General features: G+C 45.1%; 1 protein-coding gene across 1 annotated transcript in view; it reads right to left on the bottom strand.

Moving 5' to 3' along the window:
- LOC147976490 (uncharacterized) overlaps positions 1 to 21,168 on the bottom strand; it is a 28,284-nt gene that overhangs the window by 2,142 nt on the left and 4,974 nt on the right. The window lies entirely within an intron of this gene.

The following is a 21,168-nucleotide window of genomic DNA, read 5'->3' as shown; positions in this document are numbered from 1 at the left end:
GATGTATGTCTTGCCGTGTGTATCTGTGGTGACAATGGGATATCACGTGATTCACTTGATGTATGTTTTGGTGATCAACTTGCGGGTTCCGCCCATGAACCTATGCATAGGGGTTGGCACACGTTTTCGTCGTGATTCTCCGGTAGAAACTTTGGGGCACTCTTTGAGGTTCTATGTGTTGGTTGAATAGATGAATCTGAGATTGTGTGATGCATATCGTATAATCATACCCACTGATACTTGAGATGACATTGGAGTATCTAGGTGACATTAGGGTTTTGGTTGATTTGTGTCTTAAGGTGTTATTCTAGTACGAACTCTAGGGCTGTTTGTGACACTTATAGGAATAGCCCAACGGATTGATTGGAAAGAATAACTTTGAGGTGGTTTCGTACCCTACCATAATCTCTTCGTTTGTTCTCCGCTACTAGTGACTTTGGAGTGACTCTTTGTTTCATGTTGAGGGATAGTTATGTGATCCAATTATGATATTATTGTTGAGATAACTTGCACTAGTGAAAGTATGAACCCTAGGCCTTGTTTCAACGCATTGCAATACCGTTTGTGCTCACTTTTATCATTAGTTACCTTGCTGTTTTTATAATTTTAGATTACAAAAAGCATTATCTACTATCCATATACCACTTGTATCACCATCTCTTCGTCGAACTAGTGCACCTATACAATTTACCATTGTATTGGGTGTGTTGGGGACACAAGAGACTCTTTGTTATTTGGTTGCAGGGTTGGTTGAGAGAGACCATCTTCATCCTATGCCTCCTACGGATTGATAAACCTTAGGTCATCCACTTGAGGGAAATTTGCTACTGTTCTACAAACCTCTGCACTTGGAGGCCCAACAACGTCTACAAGAAGAAGGTTGTGTAGTAGACATCATGACACGCGATGCCTGCCATTTGCGGGCTCTGTCGATCGCAGCGAGGCCGAGGATGCGCAACTTAAACTGTTTCCAAAGCTGCAGTTCTTCACTCGATAGCTGCCTGCGCTCCAGGGCAATGTCACGATGCAGGATGATCTCATTTTCCATGTGCATCTGAAGTCTTGTCTCACTGAAGAAACCCTTCGCCTAAATCTTCAGGTCTTTTGCCGTTCTAGCCAACTTGGTGTTGAGACGCTGGAAAGCGTAGCTGGAGGTGACCGGTCGGTTCCACGCGCGCTGGACCGTCACATGGAAGCGAGGAAAGCGCGGCCAGAAGGATTCAAAGCGAAAACAGGCCGCGCGACGGGGTGAAGAAGCTTTAGACAACAGCAAGGGGCAGTGGTCGGAGCACGTTGTTGAAGCGGCATGGAGGAGATATGATGGGAACATGGAGCTCCATGCCATATTGCAGAAATTTTTGTCTATGCTAACTAGGGTTGGTGTCGACCGCTCGTTGCTCCAAGTGAATTTTCTGTTTTTGCATTTGATCTCTTTCAGTCCTGCCGCATGATTGCAGCTCTAAATTTGCCCATGATTCTGCGGTTTATGTTGCTGTTGTTCTTTTCTCGCGCCTCATAGATCAGGTTGAAGTCGCCATTGATGAACCAGGGGGCATTTGTTGGCGGTGCAGCACGGGCTAGCTCGGCCAGGAACTCATCTTTCCTCCCATCGTCGACGGGTCTGTACACCATCGTCATCCAAAAGGATGAAGCTGTTGCCGCTAGGGTGACTTTGGCCGTGATGGAGAAATGGCCAATGGCGCTGGATTGCACGTCTACGTGACTCTTGTCCCAGAAGATCGCGACGCCTCCACGAGTGCCAATCGCCGGGAGGATGCTACATCTTGAGCTTGTGTTGGTTTTCCCCGAAGAGGAAGGGATGATGCAGCAGAGTAGCATAAGTATTTCCCTCAGTTTTTGAGAACCAAGGTATCAATCCAGTAGGAGCCCACGCTCAAGTCCCTCGTACCTGCACAAAGCAATAGCTACTCGCAACCAACGCGATTAGGGGTTGTCAAGCCCTTCACGGTCACTTACGAGACTGAATATTTTTGGTATTTTTGATATAAAGATGCAAAGTAAAAAGTAAAAGCAAAGTAAAAGCAAAATAATATAAAAGTGATAGAGATTGATATGATGAGAATAGACCCGGGGGCCATAGGTTTCACTAGTGGCTTCTCTCAAGAGCATAAGCATTATATGGTGGGTGAACAAATTACTGTTGAGCAATTGATAGAATTGTGCATAATTATGAGAATATCTAGGCATGATCATGTATATAGGCATCACGTCCATGACAAGTAGATCGAAACAATTCTGCATCTACTACTATTACTCTACTCATCGACCGCTGTCCAGCATGCATCTAGAGTATTAAGTTAAAAACAGAGTAACGCCTTAAGCAAGATGACATGATGTAGAGAGATGGCAACGATACAATACGTGCCTTGCTGCCCCTTCTGTCACCGGGTAAGGACACCGCAAGATCGAACCCAAAGCTAAGCACTTCTCCCATGGCAAGAACTACCAATCTAGTTGGCCAAACCAAACGGATAATTCGAAGAGACTTGCAAAGATAACCAATCATGCATAAAAGAATTCAGAGAAGATTCAAATATTATTCATAGATAGACTTGATCATAAACCCACAATTCATCGGTCTCAACAAACACACCGCAAAAAGAAGATTACATCGAATAGATCTCCACAAGAGAGGGGGAGAACTTTGTATTGAGATTCAAAGAGAGAGAAAAGGCCATCTAGCTACTAACTATGGACCCGAAGGTCTGAGGTAAACTACTCACACTTCATCGGAGGGGCTAGGATGATGTACAAGCCCTCCGTGATGACGGCCCTCTTCCGGCGGAGCTCCGGAACAGGCCCCAAGATGGGATCTCGTGGATACAGAAAGTTGCGGCGGTGGAATTAGGGTTTTGGCTCTTGTTTTGATCGTTTGGGGGTACGTGTGTATATATAGGAGGAAGGAGTACGTCGGTGGAGCACCGAGGGGCCCATGAGGCAAGGGGGCGCCCTAGGGGGGGGCCACCCTCGTGACCACCTCTTTGATCCCTTGCAGTAGGGTCCAAGTCTCCTGGATCACATTCGGTGAGAAAATCACGTTTCCGAAGATTTTATTCCGTTTGGACTCCGTTTGATATTCTGTTTATCTGAAACACTGAAATAGGCAAAAAAACAGCAATTCTGGGCTGGGCCTCCGGTTAATAGGTTAGTCCCAAAAATAATATAAAAGTGGAAAATAAAGCCCAATATAGTCCAAAACAGTAGATAATATAGCATGGAGCAATCAAAAATTATAGATACGTTGGAGACCTATCAGGCATCCCCAAGCTTAATTCCTGCTCGTCCTCGAGTAGGTAAATGATAAAAAGAGAATTTTTGATGCGGAGTGCTACTTGGCATAATTTCAATGCAAATCTTCTTAATTGTGGTATGAATATTCAGATTAGAAAGATTCAAGACAAAAGTTTATATTGACATAGAAAATAATAATACTTCAACCATACTAACAAAGCAATTATGTCTTCTCAAAAAAACATGGCCAAAGAAAGTTATCCCTACAAAATCATATAGTCTGGCTATGCTCCATCTTCCCCACACAAAGTATTTAAATCATGCACAACCCCGATGACAAGCCAAGCAATTGTTTCATACTCTAACTTTTTCAAAACTTTTTCAATCTTCACGCAATACATGAGCATGAGCCATGGATATAGCACTATAGGTGGAATAGAATGGTGGTTGTGGAGAAGACAAAAAGGAGAAGATAGTCTCACATCAACTAGGCGTATCAACGGGCTATGGAGATGCCCATCAATAGATATCAATGTGAGTGAGTAGGGATTGCCATGCAACGGATGCACTAGAGCTATAAATGTATGAAAGCTCAACAAAAGAACTAGTGGGTGTGCATCCAACTTTCTTGCTCATGAAGACCTAGGGCAATTTGAGGAAGCCCATCATTGGAATATACAAGCCAAGTTCTATAACATAAAATTCCCACTAGTATATGAAAGTGACAACATATAAGACTCTCTAAATGAAGAACATGGTGCTACTTTCAAGCACAATATATGAGACTTGCTATATCATGGTGCTACTTTGAAGCACAAGTGTGGAAAAAAGGATAGTAGCATTGCCCCTTTTTATTTATTTATTTTTTTGGGCCTTCTTTTTTTTCTTTGGCATTTCTTTCTTTCTTTCTTTTGGGACAATGCTCTATTGAATGATGATCATCACACTTCTATTTATTTACAACTCGATACTAAAACAAAGTATGACTCTATATGAATGCCTCCGGCGGTGTACCGGGATATGCAATGAATCAAGAGTGACAAGTATGAAAGAATTATGAACGGTGGCTTTGCCACAAATACTATGTCAACTACATGATCATGCTAAGCAATATGACAATGATGGATATGTCATGATGAACTAGATGGTGGAAAGTTGCATGGCAATATATCTCGGAATGGCTATGGAAATTCCATAATAGGTAGGTATGGTGGCTGTTTTGAGGAAGGTATATGGTAGGTGTATGATACCGGTGAAAGTTGCGCGGTATTAGAGAGGCTAGCAAGGGTGGAAGGGTGAGAGTGCGTATAATCCATGGACTCAACATTAGTCATAAAGAACTCATATACTTATTGCAAAATTTTAGAAGTTATCAAAGCAAAGTATTACGCGCATGCTCCTAGGGGGATAGATTGGTAGGAAAAGACCATCGATCGTCCCCGACCGCCACTCATAAAGAAGACAATCAATAAATAAATCATGCTCCGACTTCATCATATAACGGTTCACCATACGTGCATGCTACGGGAATCACAAACTTCAACACAAGTATTCTTTAAATTCACAACTACTCAACTAGCATGACTCAGGGCCGGCCCTGAGGGGGGCAGGGGGGCGGCCGCCCCGGCCCCCCCAAATCGAGGGCCCCTTGCCAGGGTGTGTACAGAGGGTTTTTTTAGAAGGGGTGTGTACAGAGGTAGGCTATGGCGAAACATATTTTCAATCATCAATTTTGACGACTGGGCCTCATGCAGCAGCAGGCTGGAACGTACGCACGTACTAGTTGCCAGGAAGGGAGCCAGCGATTGATTCGTTCGTAGTTAATACGAGCACGTACACCTCAAAAAAAAGTTAATACGAGCACATCGAAAAAAGGAAGTTATTGATCCTTTCAATTCGTTAGCTAGTAAGTCCATGCCGAAAAAAGGAACTGATTGATCCCTTCCTATTCCATTAAGTGCATGCCCAAAAAAAGAAACTAATTGATCCCTTCCTATTCCATCACAATGCATTTCACACAGCGATTCTCAATTTCCCAGCGGCCGCTGACGCTTTTCTCTACGTGATTGCGCGCTCGCCGCTCCTTTTCCCTTTTCTCCTAAATCCAATTTTCCTCCCTAATTCAGATCATCCGCCAAATTTCAATTCCCTGAGAGCCGTCGCAACCCTGATTTGCTCTACATCTATGAACGATTCGGCCATCCAAGGTATATCTTCTACTCATATCGAGGTTCCTGGTCTCGCAGATGAATAGCCGCACATCGGCACTGCTCAACAATTGTCTATTGATGCAAATATATATATATATATATATATATTTCAGCATTGTGTCTTATTCTGTTGTCTGGAAGAAAGTATTATTCAACTGGTAGTGATAAATTATTTATTTTCAGCATTGTGACTTGGTACAATCAGAGCGTGAAATATTCATAATTTTTTTTGAAGAGAGTTGGCAATAGTTGAGGAAGGGCAACAAACTAATGGAAGTTCAGAATTTGAGCAGTAAGAAGAAATGTCGACACCAACATCGACGATAGGAATGTAAGTGCCTCTGAGCATGTAGGTAATTCACATGCACAGTCCGCCTACTGTTTATGAACAAGCAGTTTATACTGCTGATATTTATGAAAGAAATTGGAAAAATCTTGATAATAAAGCAATAGACATCTTGGTTGAGAAAGGGCCTATGTGAGAGGACAAAAAATGACATACCATCTAGATGATGCAGGAAGACATTTTTTCATATGCTCATTACCATAGGAAATTAAGCAATGGGAAGGAACATGATTGAAAGTGGCTAGTTATTAAATAGATGTCGACAAAGTTTTTTGCTTCTGATGTCAGGTCTCCAAGTATTGCATTAGCAGGATGCAGGAATCGGAGATCCTTAGCAAATGATGGATTAGGACATTTTTACGTAATATTTATAAATTATTTGATTCATATACTGATTTTGGATGCATTTAAAGTGTTATTGGTAAAATTTCATATATATGTGTATTGAATTTTTTTGTTATGATGTCTACATTAAGGGCCCCGGGTTTTAGTCTCGCCCCAGGCCCCCAAAATCTCAGGACCGTCCCTGGCATGACTTTAATATTATCACCTCCATATCTCAAAACAATTATCATGCTTCAATCTTTTCTTAGTATTCAACACACTCAAAATAAAGTTTCACAAATCTTGAATACCAAGCATATTATTATTAGGCAAATTACCATGCTATTAACAGACTCTCAAATTAATTTAAGTGAAGCATGAGAGATCAATAGTTTCTTTAAAATGAATCCACCACCGTTCCCTAAAAGATTTAAGTGAAGCCCATAGAGCAAAATTATAACGCTCAAAAGATATAAGTGAAGCACATAGAGAAAAATTATCTAGCTCAAAGGATATAAGTGAAGCATATAGAGCAAAATTATCTAGCTCAAAGGATATAAGTGAAGCACATAGAGCAAAATTATCTAGCTCAAAAGATATAAGTGAAGCACATAGAGTATTCTATCAAATTTTTATTCATGTATGGCTCTCTCAAAAGGTGTACAGCAAGTATGATTGTGGCATACTAACAAACAAAGACACAAATAATACAAGACGCTCCAAGCAAAACACATATCATGTTGGTGAATAAAAATATAGCTCCAAGTAAATTACTGATGGAAGTGGACGAAAAGAGGGGATGCCTTCCGGGGCATCCCCAAGCTTTGAATTTTTGGTGTCCTTGGATTATCTTGGGGGTGCCATGGGCATCCCCAAGCTTAGGCTCTTGCCACTCCTTGTTCCATAATCCATCAAAAGAATTCACCCAAAACTTGAAAGCTTCACAACACAAAACTCAAGATAGAAAACTCGTGAGCTCCGTTAGCGAAAGAAAACAAAAGACCACTTCAAGGTACTGTAATGAACTCATTATTTATTTATATTGGTGTTAAACCTACTGTATTGCAACTTCTCTATGGATTATAAACTATTTTACTAGCCATAGATTTATCAAAATAAGCAAACAACACACGAAAAACAGAATCTGTCAAGAACAGAACAGTCTGTAGTAATCTGTAGCTAGCACAAAATCTGGAACCCCAAAAATTCTAAAATAAATTGCTGGAAGTGAGGAATTTATCTAATAATCATCTGCAAAAAGAATTAACTAAATATCTGTAACGCCCTCGATGCGGCTATATCTCCTACGTGCCGAAGCACGACTTAGAGGCATAACCGCATCGAAAGCAATGTCGCAAGTAAGGTAATCTTCACAACAACCCATGTAAATAGATAATAAGGGGAAAGGTACATAGTTGGCTTACACTCGCCACGTCACACAAAGTACATGAATAACATTACAATCATCCAATACACTCATGGTCCGACTACGGTACCAAAATAAAAGATCAACCCCAACATGCGACACGGTCCCGATCGCCCCAAGTGGGCACCACTACTGATCATCAGGGAAAGACACATAGTAACGGCGTGAGTCTTCGTCAAACTCCCACTTGAGCTCAAGCGCATCATCTGGAACGGAGTCATCGGGCCCTGCATCTGGTTTGGAAGTAATTTGTGAGTCACGGGGACTCAGCAATCTCGCACCCTCGCGATCAAGACTATTTAAGCTTATAGGTAAGGCAAGATAATATGTGGAGCTGCAGCAAGCGACTAGCATATATGGTGGCTAACCTGTTCACAAAAGAGAGCGAGAAGAGAAGGCAAGGCACGAACGAAGAACTAAAGAACAACCTACGGCAAACATTACTCCAACACCATGTTCACTTCCCGGACTCCGCCGAGAAGAGACCATCACGGTAGCACACGCAGTTGATTCATTTTAATTAAATTAAGGTTCAAGTTATCTACAATCGGACATTAACAAATTCCCATCTGCCCATAACCGCGGGCACGGCTTTCAAAAGTTCAAATCCCTGCAGGGGAGTTCCAACTTAGCCCATCACAAGCTCTCACGGTCAACGAAGGATAAACCTTCTCCCGAGACATTCCGATCAGACTCGGCATCCCGGTTCTACAAGACAACTTCGACTAGGTAAAACAGATCCAGCAACACCGCCCGAATGTGCCGACAAATCCCGATAGGAGCTGCACATATCTCGTTCTCATGGCACACTCAGATGAGACATCCTACGAGTAAAACCAAACCTCAAGTTGCCCCGAGGTGGCCCTGCGGTCTGCTCGGTTGGACCAACACTCAGAGGAGCACTGGCCCAGGGGGGCGTTTAAATAAAGATGACCCTCGGGCTCCAGAAACCCAAGGGAAAAAGAGGCTAGGTGGCAAATAGTAAACCCAAGGTTGGGCATTGCTGGAGGAGTTTTATTCAAGGCGAACTGTCAAGGGGTTCCCATTATCACCCAACCGCGTAAGGAACGCAAAATCCGGGAACATAACACCGATATAACGGAAACTAGGGCGGCAAGAGTGGAACAAAACACTAGGTAAAAGGCCGAGCCTTCCACCCTTTACCAAGTATATAGATGCATTAAGATAACAAGATAATATGGTGATATCCCAACAAATAAAAAATGTTCCAACAAGGAACGATCTCCAATCTTCACTTGCAACTAGCAACGCTATAAGAGGGGCTGAGCGAAGCGGTTACATAGCCAATCAACGGTTTGCTAGGACATGGTGGGTCAGAGGTTTGACATGGCAATTTGGGAGGCATGATAGCAAGTGGTCGGCATCGCAGCATAGGCATAGCAAAAGAGCGAGCATCTAGCAAGCAAAGATAGAAGTGATTTCGAGGGTATGATCATCTTGCCTGCAGAGTTGTCAGAGCTGACTGGATCCTCGGAAGCAAACTCAACGGGCTCCTCATTAACGAACTCGTCTCCCAGCTCTACCCAAACAAGACAAACAAGCAAAAGGAACACAATCAACCATGTGCAAATGCTCGAACAACTTGATGCAAACATGGTATGCTATGCGGGATGCGATATGTGATGCATATGCAAGATTTAACAAGAAATGATTGAACCTGGCCTCAACTTAGAAATTCAAGAGTGCCACTGGAAAGGTGAGGTGATTTCGGTTGAAATCGATATAAAGATCACCGGAATCGGATGCACGGTTTGGAAATGGCAAGCAAAACAAATATGGCACCGGTCTGCGATAAACAAGTAGCCATCTAAATGCATCAAGATAAATATGCTTCAGCACTCAAACATGGCAACAAAATACATGGAAGGTATCCACTCATGATGCTTGACAAAAGATGAACACTGAGCTACGGCCAATTCATCCATTAACAGGTTCAAACAATCATGGAAAAAACGCAAACGATAAACAGGTTTCAGACTTAGTGAAATTAACACAAGTCTGGAATTTTAGATCAGGTAGCACACTTTGGAGCATGAAAACTATATGCTACAGGAACTTTACATGGCAAAGCAAGGCATGATATGAAGCTACTCAAAGCAATTAAAAAAAGCCCCTTAGTGACCTTGAGCCAAAAGGGATCAGAAAATACAATTGTAAGCATGTAAACATGGTAAAAACATAATCAGATTACAGACTTAGTGAAAAACTGGAGCATGCAAATATGTTAAAGAGTAGGCATGTTCACGAGCTCGATGCACTCACTACAGAGCATGGCATGAAAAACTAAGCATACACCCGTCAAGAATACATATCATATAAGCAAGACATGGCAAGAACAATAACATAGCATGCACGGATCAACAACAACATCCTCGGCAAAATCGCTAACAAGTAAACAATCTGCCAGGATTCACGAAATAGCAAAAGTAGAGCTCGATTAACTAAAGCTAGGGTGCTCCATAATTGCAAACAAAGACACGGATGGATAGAGCACCATAATATTAACGAATCATCCTTACTGATCATTCTCAAAAGAGACACGGATCACTAGGAAACAACATAAACATATGGCATATTGATAAAAACAGATCAAAGACTTTGAGAAATTCTAAGTCCCTGAAATCAGCATTAACGAATGCACTACTTTGCAAGCTTGTGCTAGTCACCACACATGTCACAAAAATACATGGTAGGCACCTCTGTAAAGATGGCATGGCATATAACAAAACACATGTAGAGCTCAGGAGCATATCATGCACATAATAATCATGGCAAAAATGACAAATAGCTAATTGATGCCGCAGATCTGACAATTAACTCAAATAGCTCTCTTCCAGCAGCATTTCGGGCATCAAGATGAGCTCAAATGAAAATGATGCACTGAGATGAAATGATGTACTCTCTGAGACGAACATTTTGATATGCTACACGCCCAAAACGGAGTTACGGATGCGGAGTTACGGCATGATGAAAAATGCAAAATATCTAGGGTTTCGGGGATAAAAGTCAACCGTCCGGATCTAGATCTGAGATCACTGTAGCAGCATAGGAAAAGAGGTTTGCCGGGGTTGAGGATGAACTTGCCGGACTTGCCGGGGTCGTCGTTGGACTTGGCGCTCGCCGGAGTTCGTCGGGGGACTTGGTGAGGAGGGCGCCGGCCGGAGCTCCTCAGGCGGCGAGGTGGCGGTGCCGGCGCAGCAAGGTGCGGCGGCGACCGGGTGGTGGAGGTGGCGCGACGTCGAGGCGGAGGCGGCGCCGGCGACCGGACGACGGCGGCGGCGCGGCGAGGCTGCTTCGGGCGCGGGCGGCGCTCGGGAGGAAGAAGTGGGTGCGGGGAGGCGCGCTCCTTCGGGCCACAGGGGCTCGCCGCGGGCCGCGCGGGCCGGCGTGGCTGCGGGTGGCGGCGCGCCATGTGGCGGACCCCGGTTGGCTGCGGGCGGCGGCGGAGATGTGTCCGATAAGGTGGCGGACATGTCCGGCGGCGGCGGTGCGATTTTTAGGGTTTAGGAAGGAGGGGATCCGGGAATTTCGGAGGGGGTTCTATATATAGACATAGGAGGAGCTAGGAGAGTCCAAATGAGGTGCGGTTTGCGGCCACGCGATCATGATCGAATGCTCTAGATGATGGAGAGGGTTTAGGTGGGTTTTGGGCCAAAATGGAAGGGTGTTGGGCTGCAACACACAAGAGGCCTTCTCGGTCCCTTGGTTAACCATTGGAGCATCAAACGAAGTCCAAATGGTACGAAACTTGACAGGCGGTCTACCGGTAGTAAACCAAGGCCGCTTGGCAAGTCTCAGTCCAATCCGGAAATGTTTAACCCCCACACACGAAAATAAGGTAGAAAGGACCACCGGAGGAGATAGGAGCGCCGGAATGCAAAACGGACAACGGGGAAAATGCTCGGATGCATGAGACGAACATGTATGCAAACGCAATGCACATGATGACATGATATGAGATGCATGACAATGACAACAACACACGGAGACAAAAACCCGAACCCTAGGAAATAAAATAACTTAGCGCCGGAAACGGCAAGAGTTGGAGTATATATAAGGTAAGTTACATCCGGGGTGTTACAACACTCCACCACTACGAAAGGATCTCGTCCCGAGATCTAGGACTGGAAAAACGCCGGGTACTCAGAATGGAGGTGATCGTCGCGTTCCCAGGTGGCTTCACGGTCAGAATGGTGTGACCACTTGACTTTGAGGAATTTGATTGACTTATTGTGAGTCTTGCGTTCAGTCTCTTCTAGAATAGCAACTGGGTGCTCACGATAAGAAAGGTCTTCTTGGAGATCAATGTCTTCGAATTTGACGATGCGGTCAGGAGTCTTGAAGCACTTACGGAGCTGAGAGACATGGAACACGTCGTGCACATTCGCAAAGTTTGAAGGAAGCTCAAGTTGATAGGCGAGATCGCCTCTCTTGCTGACAATTTTGAAAGGACCCACGTATCGAGGGGCAAGCTTCCCTTTGATACCAAAGCGACGAGTACCTTTCATTGGAGAGACACGGAGGTAAACATGATCTCCGATCTCGAAAGCCAAATCATGGTGCTTACTATCATAGTAACTCTTCTGGCGCGATTGCGCTGCTTTGAGGTTATCACGAATGACTTTGCACATCTCCTCTGCCTCTGTGATCAAGTCATTTCCAAGAAGTTGACGTTCACCGGTCTCTGACCAGTTAAAGGAGTACGGTACTTCCTGTCATACAGAATTTCGAATGGGGCCTTGCCCGAACTTGCTTGAAAACTGTTGTTGTAGGAGAATTCGGCGTATGGAAGACAATCTTCCCACTTCATATCAAAGGAGATCACACAAGCCCTGAGCATATCTTCAAGAATCTGATTGACACGCTCGATTTGACCGCTAGTTTGAGGATGGAAATTGTGCTGAAGCGGATGTTGGTGCCCATGGCCTTCTGAAAAAAATCCCAAAACTTGGAGGTAAAGAGGCTGCCACGGTCTGAAGAGATCACCTGTGGAATGCCGTGCAGAGAGACAATCTGAGAGGTATAAAGCTCCGCCAATTGAGCTGCAGTGATAGACTCTTTGATAGGCAGAAAGTGAGCCACTTTAGTGAGTTTGTCGATGACAACGAATATAGCATCATTGCCATGCTTGGACTTTGGAAACCCAGTCACGAAGTCCATCTCAATGTGGTCAAACTTCCATTCTGGAATGGCAAGAGGTTGGAGGAGACCAGCTGGCCGTTGGTGTTCTGCCTTCACTCTTCTGCAAACATCACATTCATTCACGAACTGAGCAATCTCGCGCTTCATTTGAGTCCATCAATAAGCCTGTTTGAGGTCCTGATACATCTTCGTACTCCTAGGGTGGATGGAGAGGAGTGAATTGTGCGCCTCATTCATGATAACTTTACGAAGGTCACCTTTGGGCACAACAATACGATCCTCAAAGAAGAGAGTATCCTTGTCATCAAGGCGATAGCACTTGTACTTGGGTTGACTCTTGGCAATCCCAATCTTCACCTTCTTCACCATAGCATCAAGAAGTTGAGCCTCGCGAATCTGATCTTCCAAAGTAGGAGAGACTTGAAGGTTGGCGAGGAAACCTTGAGGAACAACTTGCAGATTGAGTTTGCGGAAAGCTTCACAAAGCTCGGGTTGGTAAGGCTTGATTATCAAACTGTTGCAATAAGCCTTCCTGCTCAAAGCGTCAGCAATCACATTGGCCTTTCCTGGAGTATACTCGATACTCGGATTATACTCTTGAATCATTTCGACCCAACGAGTCCGCCTGAGGTTGAGATTAGGCTGAGTGAAGATGTACTTGAGACTCTTGTGGTCAGTGAAGATGTCCACTTTTCTTCCCAATAAGAGATGTCTCCACGTCAAAAGAGCATGCACAACTGCCACCAACTCGAGGTCATGAGTGGGGTAGTTCTTCTCGTTGGGCTTCAACTGGCGAGAGGTATAAGCCACAACTTTCTTCTCTTGCATCAACACTGCACCAAGACCTTGAAGAGAGGCATCGCAGAAGACCTCGAACGGTTTGGATTCATCAGGAGGAGTCAGAACTGGAGCAGTGACCAATTTCTCTTTCAAAGTGTTGAAAGCGATGTCACATTCCGGAGACCAAACGTACTTGACGTGCTTCTGGAGAAGGTTTGAAAGAGGCTTCGCGGTCTTTGAAAAGTTCTCAACGAACCTTCAACAGTAGCTTCCGAGACCAAGGAAACTGCGGAGTTGCTTCATGTTCTGAGGTGGTTCCCAATTCACAATTGCAGACACCTTCTCAGGATTCACCACAATGCCCTTGGCAGAGATGATATGCCCAAGATAAAGAACCTCATCGAGCCAAAACTCGCACTTTGAGAACTTGGCATAGAACTGATGTTCCCTGAGCTTATCGAGCACCAAACGCAAGTGCTTAGCATGATCTTCCTTGTTCTTCGAAAAGACCAGAATGTCGTCGAGGTAGACCAAGACAAAGTCATTTGTGTAGGCGTTGAAGATGAAGTTCATCATGCGGGAGAAAATCGGAGGAGCATTGACGAGGCCAAAAGACATGGCAGTGTATTCATATGAACCATAGCTTGTTCTGAAAGCCGTCTTGGGAATATCTTGCTCATGGATTCGAATCTGGTGATAACCCATACGGAGATCAAGCTTGGAGAATACTTGGGCACCTTTGAGTTGTTCAAACAGCTCGTTGATGTTGGGAAGTGGGTACTTGTTCTTGATAGTCTTCTTGTTCAATGGACGGTAGTCAACACAAAGTCAGTCTGTTCCATCCTTCTTCACAAAAAGTACTCCACAACCCCATGGAGAAGAACTAGGTCGGATGAGACCCATTCTCTCTTGAATATCGAGTTGCTTCTTCAGCTCCTTCAACTCTTTAGGTCCGAGCTTGTAAGGACGTTTGCAAACAGGTTCCGTGCCAGGCTCAAGATCGATGACGAATTCAATTGGCCGGTGCGGAGACATTCCGGAAGCTCTTCTGGAAAGACATCTTGATATTCACAAATAACTGGAATTTGCGAGATGGCATCCAGTTCACCCTTCTCATTGAGAGAAAACAGACGGATGGTATCATCACGAGCGGCAAAGACAATTACATCCTCAGACGAATGAGTCAATTGAATCTGCCTGGCAGCACAATCAAGATGCGCCTTGTGCTTAGAAAGCCAATCCATTCCGAGAATAAGATCAATATCCAAGTTTCCAAGAACCACCGGAGAGGACAGAAACTTGTAGTCTCCCAACGTGATAGAGACATCGGGAGCAACCAAACTAGAAGTCAAAAGCTTGCTGGGAGAAACAACTTGCATGACTTTGGGCATAACCTCAGTATCAACATTGTGCTTCGATGCAAATGGGCATGACAAGAAAGAATGCGATGCACCAGTATCAAAAAGTACTTTTGCAGGAACATTGTTAACAGGAAGGTTACCCATGATGACATCTGACGAGTCCTCTGCCTGAGCTGCATTCATCAAGTTGACCTTGGCGTGCTTGGGGTTATGCTTGACCACAGCTGTACTTGCTGATCTCACAGGAGGAGGAGGAGGGAGGCGCCTCTGATTGAAGCATTTGTTGGCATAGTGACCCTTCTGTTGGCACTTGTTGCACGTGACCTCTGAAAGCGGACGGTGATACGGAGCACTCGATCTTGGAGCTTGAGACGAAGTCTTGTTCTAAAAGCCAGGGTTGGGTGGGTGGGAAGATCCACTACCACCTTTGCTCTTCTACTGATAAGGCTGACGGAACAGAGGAGGAGGAAGCCAATACTTCTGCTGCTTAGCCACTTGAGTTGAGGAAGAAGGAGTAGCATCTCTGACTCGCTTCTTGGAAGCATCACACTTTAGTTGAGCAGCCTCTTGCTTCAATTCCATGTTGTAAAACTCATCGTACCTCCTGGGCTCAAAGAGGACAAGAGCTAGCTGGATTTCTTCTCTAAGACCATCCCTGAACTGGTATATCATGCTCTTCTCGTCAGGGACGTCCTGCTTAGCAAAGCGGGCGAGCTTCTGAAACATCTTGTTGTAGTCATAGATAGACATAGAGCCTTGCTTCAGGTTGCGGAATTCCTCACGCTTGCTTTCAACCACGCTCTGAGGAATATGGTGAGCTTTGAAGTCTTGATGGAATTCATCCCAGGTAATCACACGGCCTCCTCTGGAATCTTTGTACTGCTGAAACCATTCTGCAGCTTGGTCTTTGAGTTGGAAGGAAGCGAACTTGACAAAGTCCTCAGGCCAGACGTTACTGCACTCGAAATGCTTGCACAAGTCCACGAGCCAATCATCAGCGTCAGTTGCCTCAACGCAATTGCTGAAGGTCTTTGGCTGGTTAGCAAGGAACTGGTTGAGTGTAGCAAAGTGGTTCTGATTGTTGCCTTGGTTGCCTTGGTTCGCTTGGCTGCGCTCTTGAAGAATTTGCATGATCAACTGCGTGTTTGCATTGGTAGCGGCCATCACAGCTTGCCATGCCTCCGGAGGTGGAGGTGGTGGTGGCGGATCAGGATTCAGAGTCGTGCGCGTTGGAGGAGCCATCCTGAAGAGGTTGACATCCATTAGCACATTGACAAACAAATATTGAAGCTGAATCAAATGGCTAGAAATTGCAACATATAGTCTTCACATCCGAACAAAATGAACGAATGCATAACAATTGAAATGGTCACATATCCATAAATTGAGAAGCCACTTAGAATATAGGTAGAGGAATAAAATCAACAAGGTACGGAGCAAGAACGAATACTCGATAAGGACCACCCAATCTCAAACCAAATATCCGTGGAAGAAGAACTAGAGCTACAAGAATTCCCACCTATGAAACTCCTGAACCTTTTCGGTTATGCAATCAGGTGTTGGGGATACAGGGGAAGCATAATATCTCACCCAAATCTAGCAAATCCTACATCTAGCTGTATCCATCCTTCAACACATAACCGAGACAACTTCGGAAATTGTCTACCTCAACCTTCGAAAAGCATATGTTATACAAGTTATGGCAATACTCCCGAACTCCCGCCCCAGTACTGGGTGGCGTCGAGGTTATCTCACCAACAACTGCATAAAAGAGATTTTCGATGTCGGCGAACTAAACTCAGGTATTCCCGAACTGTACCGATAAAATTGTGGTGACAACACCTCGGAGCTCAACTCCCCGGGACACTGCCACAACCCCTAAATGACAGGAGGCACCAAGAACAATGTTCTTGTCACAAATCGATCGGAACAATTCCAAGATAACCGCGTGATCCTAAAAAAATAGTGAAATTTGAGAAGAGAAGAGTCAAAACTCTACGTCAGGATGCCTTACCAGAGCGATGAAGGGACTGGGGAGTAAAAAGAATTCCTAAACTCTCCGATATATAATTCCTAAATGACTCAAAACATTTTTCTAGACTCAGCTCGTCAGCTAATTCGATCAAGCAATGGGGCTCCTAAGGTCGGGGAAGGCTCTGATTACCAACTTGTAACGCCCTCGATGCGGCTATATCTCCTATGTGTCGAAGCACGACTTAGAGGCATAACCGCATTGAAAGTAATGTCGCAAGTAAGGTAATCTTCACAACAACCCATGTAAATAGATAATAAGGGGAAAGGTACATAGTTGGCTTACACTCGCCACGTCACACAAAGTACATGAATAACATTACAATCATCCAATACACTCATGGTCCGACTATGGTACCAAAATAAAAGATCAACCCCAACATGTGACACGGTCCCGATCGCCCCAACTGGGCACCACTACTGATCATCAGGGAAAGACACATAGTAACGTCGTGAGTCTTCGTTGAACTCCCACTTGAGCTCAAGCGCATCATCTGGAACGGAGTCATCGGGCCCTACATCTGGTTTGGAAGTAATCTGTGAGTCACGGGGACTCGGCAATCTCGCACCCTCGCGATCAAGACTATTTAAGCTTATAGGTAAGGCAAGATAATATGTGGAGCTGCAGCAAGCGACTAGCATATATGGTGGCTAACCTGTTCGCAAAAGAGAGCCAGAAGAGAAGGCAAGGCATGAACGAAGAACGAAAGAACAACCTACGGCAAACATTACTCCAACACCGTGTTCACTTCCCGGACTCCGCCGAGAAGAGACCATCACGGTAACACACGCAGTTGATTCATTTTAATTAAATTAAGGTTCAAGTTATCTACAATCGGACATTAACAAATTCCCAACTACCCATAACCGTGGGCACAGCTTTCGAAAGTTTAAATCCCTGCAGGGGATTTCCAACTTAGCCCATCACAAGCTCTCACGGTCAACGAAGGATAAACCTTCTCCCGAGACATTCCGATCAGACTCGGCATCCCGGTTCTACAAGACAACTTCGACTAGGTAAAACAGATCCAGCAACACCACCCGAATGTGCCAACAAATCCCGATAGGAGCTGCACATATCTCGTTCTCAGGGCACACTCAGATGAGACATCCTACGAGTAAAACCAAACCTCAAGTTGCCCCGAGGTGGCCCCGCAGTCTGCTCGGTCGGACCAACACTCAGAGGAGCACTGGCCCAGGGGGGCGTTTAAATAAAGATGACCCTCGGGCTCCGGAAACCCAAGGGAAAAAGAGGCTAGGTGGCAAATAGTAAACCCAAGGTTGGGCATTGCTGGAGGAGTTTTATTCAAGGCGAACTATCAAGGGGTTCCCATTATCACCCAACCACGTAAGGAACGCAAAATCCGGGAACATATCACCGATATGACGGAAACTAGGCCGGCAAGAGTGGAACAAAACACTAGGCAAAAGACTGAGCCTTCCACCCTTTACCAAGTATATAGATGCATTAAGATAACAATATAATATGGTGATATCCCAACAAATAAACAATGTTCCAACAAGGAATGATCTCCAATCTTCAGCTGCAACTAGCAATGCTATAAGAGGGGCTGAGCGAAGCGGTTACATAGCCAATCAACGGTTTGCTAGGACATGGTGGGTTAGAGGTTTGACATGGCAATTTGGGAGGCATGATAAGCAAGTAGTCGGCATCGCAGCATAGGCATAGCAAAAGAGCGAGCATCTAGCAAGCAAAGATAGAAGCGATTTCGAGGGTATAATCATCTTGCCTGCAGAGTTGTCAGAGTTGACTGGATCCTCGGAAACAAACTCAACGGGCTCCTCGTTAACGAACTCGTCTCCCGGCTCTACCCAAACAAGACAAACAAGCAAAAGGAACACAATCAACCACGTGCAAATGCTCGAACAACATGATGCAAACATGGTATTGCTATGCGGGATGCGATATGTGATGCATATGCAAGATTTGACAAGGAATGATTGAACCTGGCCTCAAATTGGAAATCCAAGAGTGCCACTGGAAAGGTGAGGTGATTTCGGTTGAAATCGATATAAAGATCACCGGAATCGGATGCACGGTTTGGAAATGGCAAGCAAAACAAATATGGCACTGGTCTGCGATAAACAGCAAGTAGCCATCTAAATGCATCAAGATAAATATGCTACAGCACTCAAGCATGACAACAAAATACATGTCAGGTATGCACTCATGATGCTTGACAAAAAATGAACACTGAGCTACAGCAAATTCATCCATTAACAGGTTCAAAGAGCATGGCAAAAACGCAAATGATAAACAGGTTTCAGACTTAGTGAAATTAACACAAGTCTGGAATTTTAGATCAGGTAGCACACTTTGGAGCATGAAAACTATATGCTACAGGAACTTTACATGGAAAAGAAAGGCACGACATGAAGCTACTCCAAGCACTTAACAAAAGTCCCTTAATGACCTTGAGCCAAAAGGGATCATAAAATACAATTGCAAGCATGTGAACATGGCGAAAACATAATCAGATTACAGACTTAGTGAAAAACTGGAGCATGCAAATATGTTAACGAGTAGGCATGTTCACGAGCTCGATGCACTTACTACAGAGCATGGCATGACAAACTAAGCATACACCCATCAAGAATACATATCATATAAGCTAGACATGGCAAGAACAACAACATAGCATGCACGGATCAACAACAACATCCTTGGCAAAATCGCTAACAAGTAAACAATCTGCCAGGATTCACGAAATAGCAAAAGTAGAGCTCGATTGACTCAAGCTAGGGTTCTCCATAATTGCAAACAAAGACAAGGATGGATAGAGCATCACAATATTAAAAAATCATCCTTACTGATCATCCTCAAAAGAGGCACGGATCACTAAGAAACAACATAAACATATGGCATATTGATAAAAACAGATCAAAGACTGAGAAATTCTAAGTCCCTGAAATCAGCATTAACGAATGCACTATTTTGCAAGCTTGTGCTAGTCACCACACATGTCACAAAAATACATGGTAGGCACCTCTGTAAAGATGGCATGGCATATAACAAAATACATGTAAAGCTCAGGAGCATATCATGCACACAATAATTATGGCAAAAATGACAAATAGCTATTTGATGCAGCAGATCTGACAATTAACTCAAATAGCTCTCTTCCAACAGCATTTCGGGCATCAAGATGAGCTTAAATGAAAATGATGCAATGATATGAAATGATGTACTCTCTGAGATGAACATTTTTATATGCTACACGCCCAAAACGGAGTTATGGATGCGGAGTTACGGCATGATGAAAAACGCAAAATATCTAGGGTTTTGGGGATAAAAGTCAACCGTCCGGATCTAGATCTGAGATCACTGTAGCAGCACGGGAAACGAGGTTCTCCGGGGTTGAGGATGAACTCGGCGGACTTGCCGGGGTCGTCGCCGGACTTGGCGCTCGCCGGAGTTCGTCGGGGGACTTGGTGAGGAGGGCGCCGGCCGGAGCTCCTCAGGCGGCGAGGTGGCGGCGCCGGCGCGGCAAGGTGTGGCGGCGACCGGGCGGTGGAGGTGGCGCGATGTCGAGGCGGAGGCGGCGCCGGTGACCGGACGACGACGGCGGCGCGGCGAGGCTGCTTCGGGCGCGGGCGGCGCTCGTGAGGAAGAAGCGGGCGCGGGGAGGCGCGCTCCTTCGGGCCACGGGGGCTCGCAGCGGGCCGCGCGGGCCGGTGTGGCTGCGGGTGGCGGCGCGCCACGTGGCGGACCCCGGTTGGCTGCGGGCGGTGGTGGAGATGTGTCCGATTAGGCGGCGGACATGTCCGGCGGCGGGGGGGGCGATTTTTAGGGTTTAGGAAGGAGGGGATCTAGGAATTTCGGAGGGGGTTCTATATATAGACATAGGAGGAGCTAGGAGAGTCCAAATGAGGTGCGGTTTGTGGCCACGTGATCGTGATCGAACGCTCTAGATGATGGAGAGGGTTTAGGTGGGTTTTGGGCCAAAATGGAAGGGTGTTGGGATGCAACACACACGAGGCCTTCTCGGCCTTTGGAGCATCAAACGAAGTCCAAATGGTACGAAACTTGACAGTCGGTCTACCGGTAGTAAACCAAGGCCGCTTGGCAAGTCTCAGTCCAATCCGGAAATGTTTAACCCCCACACATGAAAAAAAGGTAGAAAGGACCACCGGAGGAGATAGGAGCGCCGGAATGCAAAATGGACAACGGGGAAAATGCTCGGATGCATGAGATGAACATGTATGCAAATGCAATGCACATGATGACATGATATGAGATGCATGACAACGACA

This window comes from Triticum urartu, chromosome 4A, assembly GCF_056163025.1.
Source record: "Triticum urartu cultivar PI428250 chromosome 4A, HENAU_Tu73, whole genome shotgun sequence".
In the NCBI taxonomy this organism is placed as follows: Eukaryota; Viridiplantae; Streptophyta; class Magnoliopsida; order Poales; family Poaceae; genus Triticum; species Triticum urartu.
The sequence above is the reverse complement of the archived record's forward strand: the minus strand, read 5'-3'. Positions and strand labels throughout refer to the sequence as shown.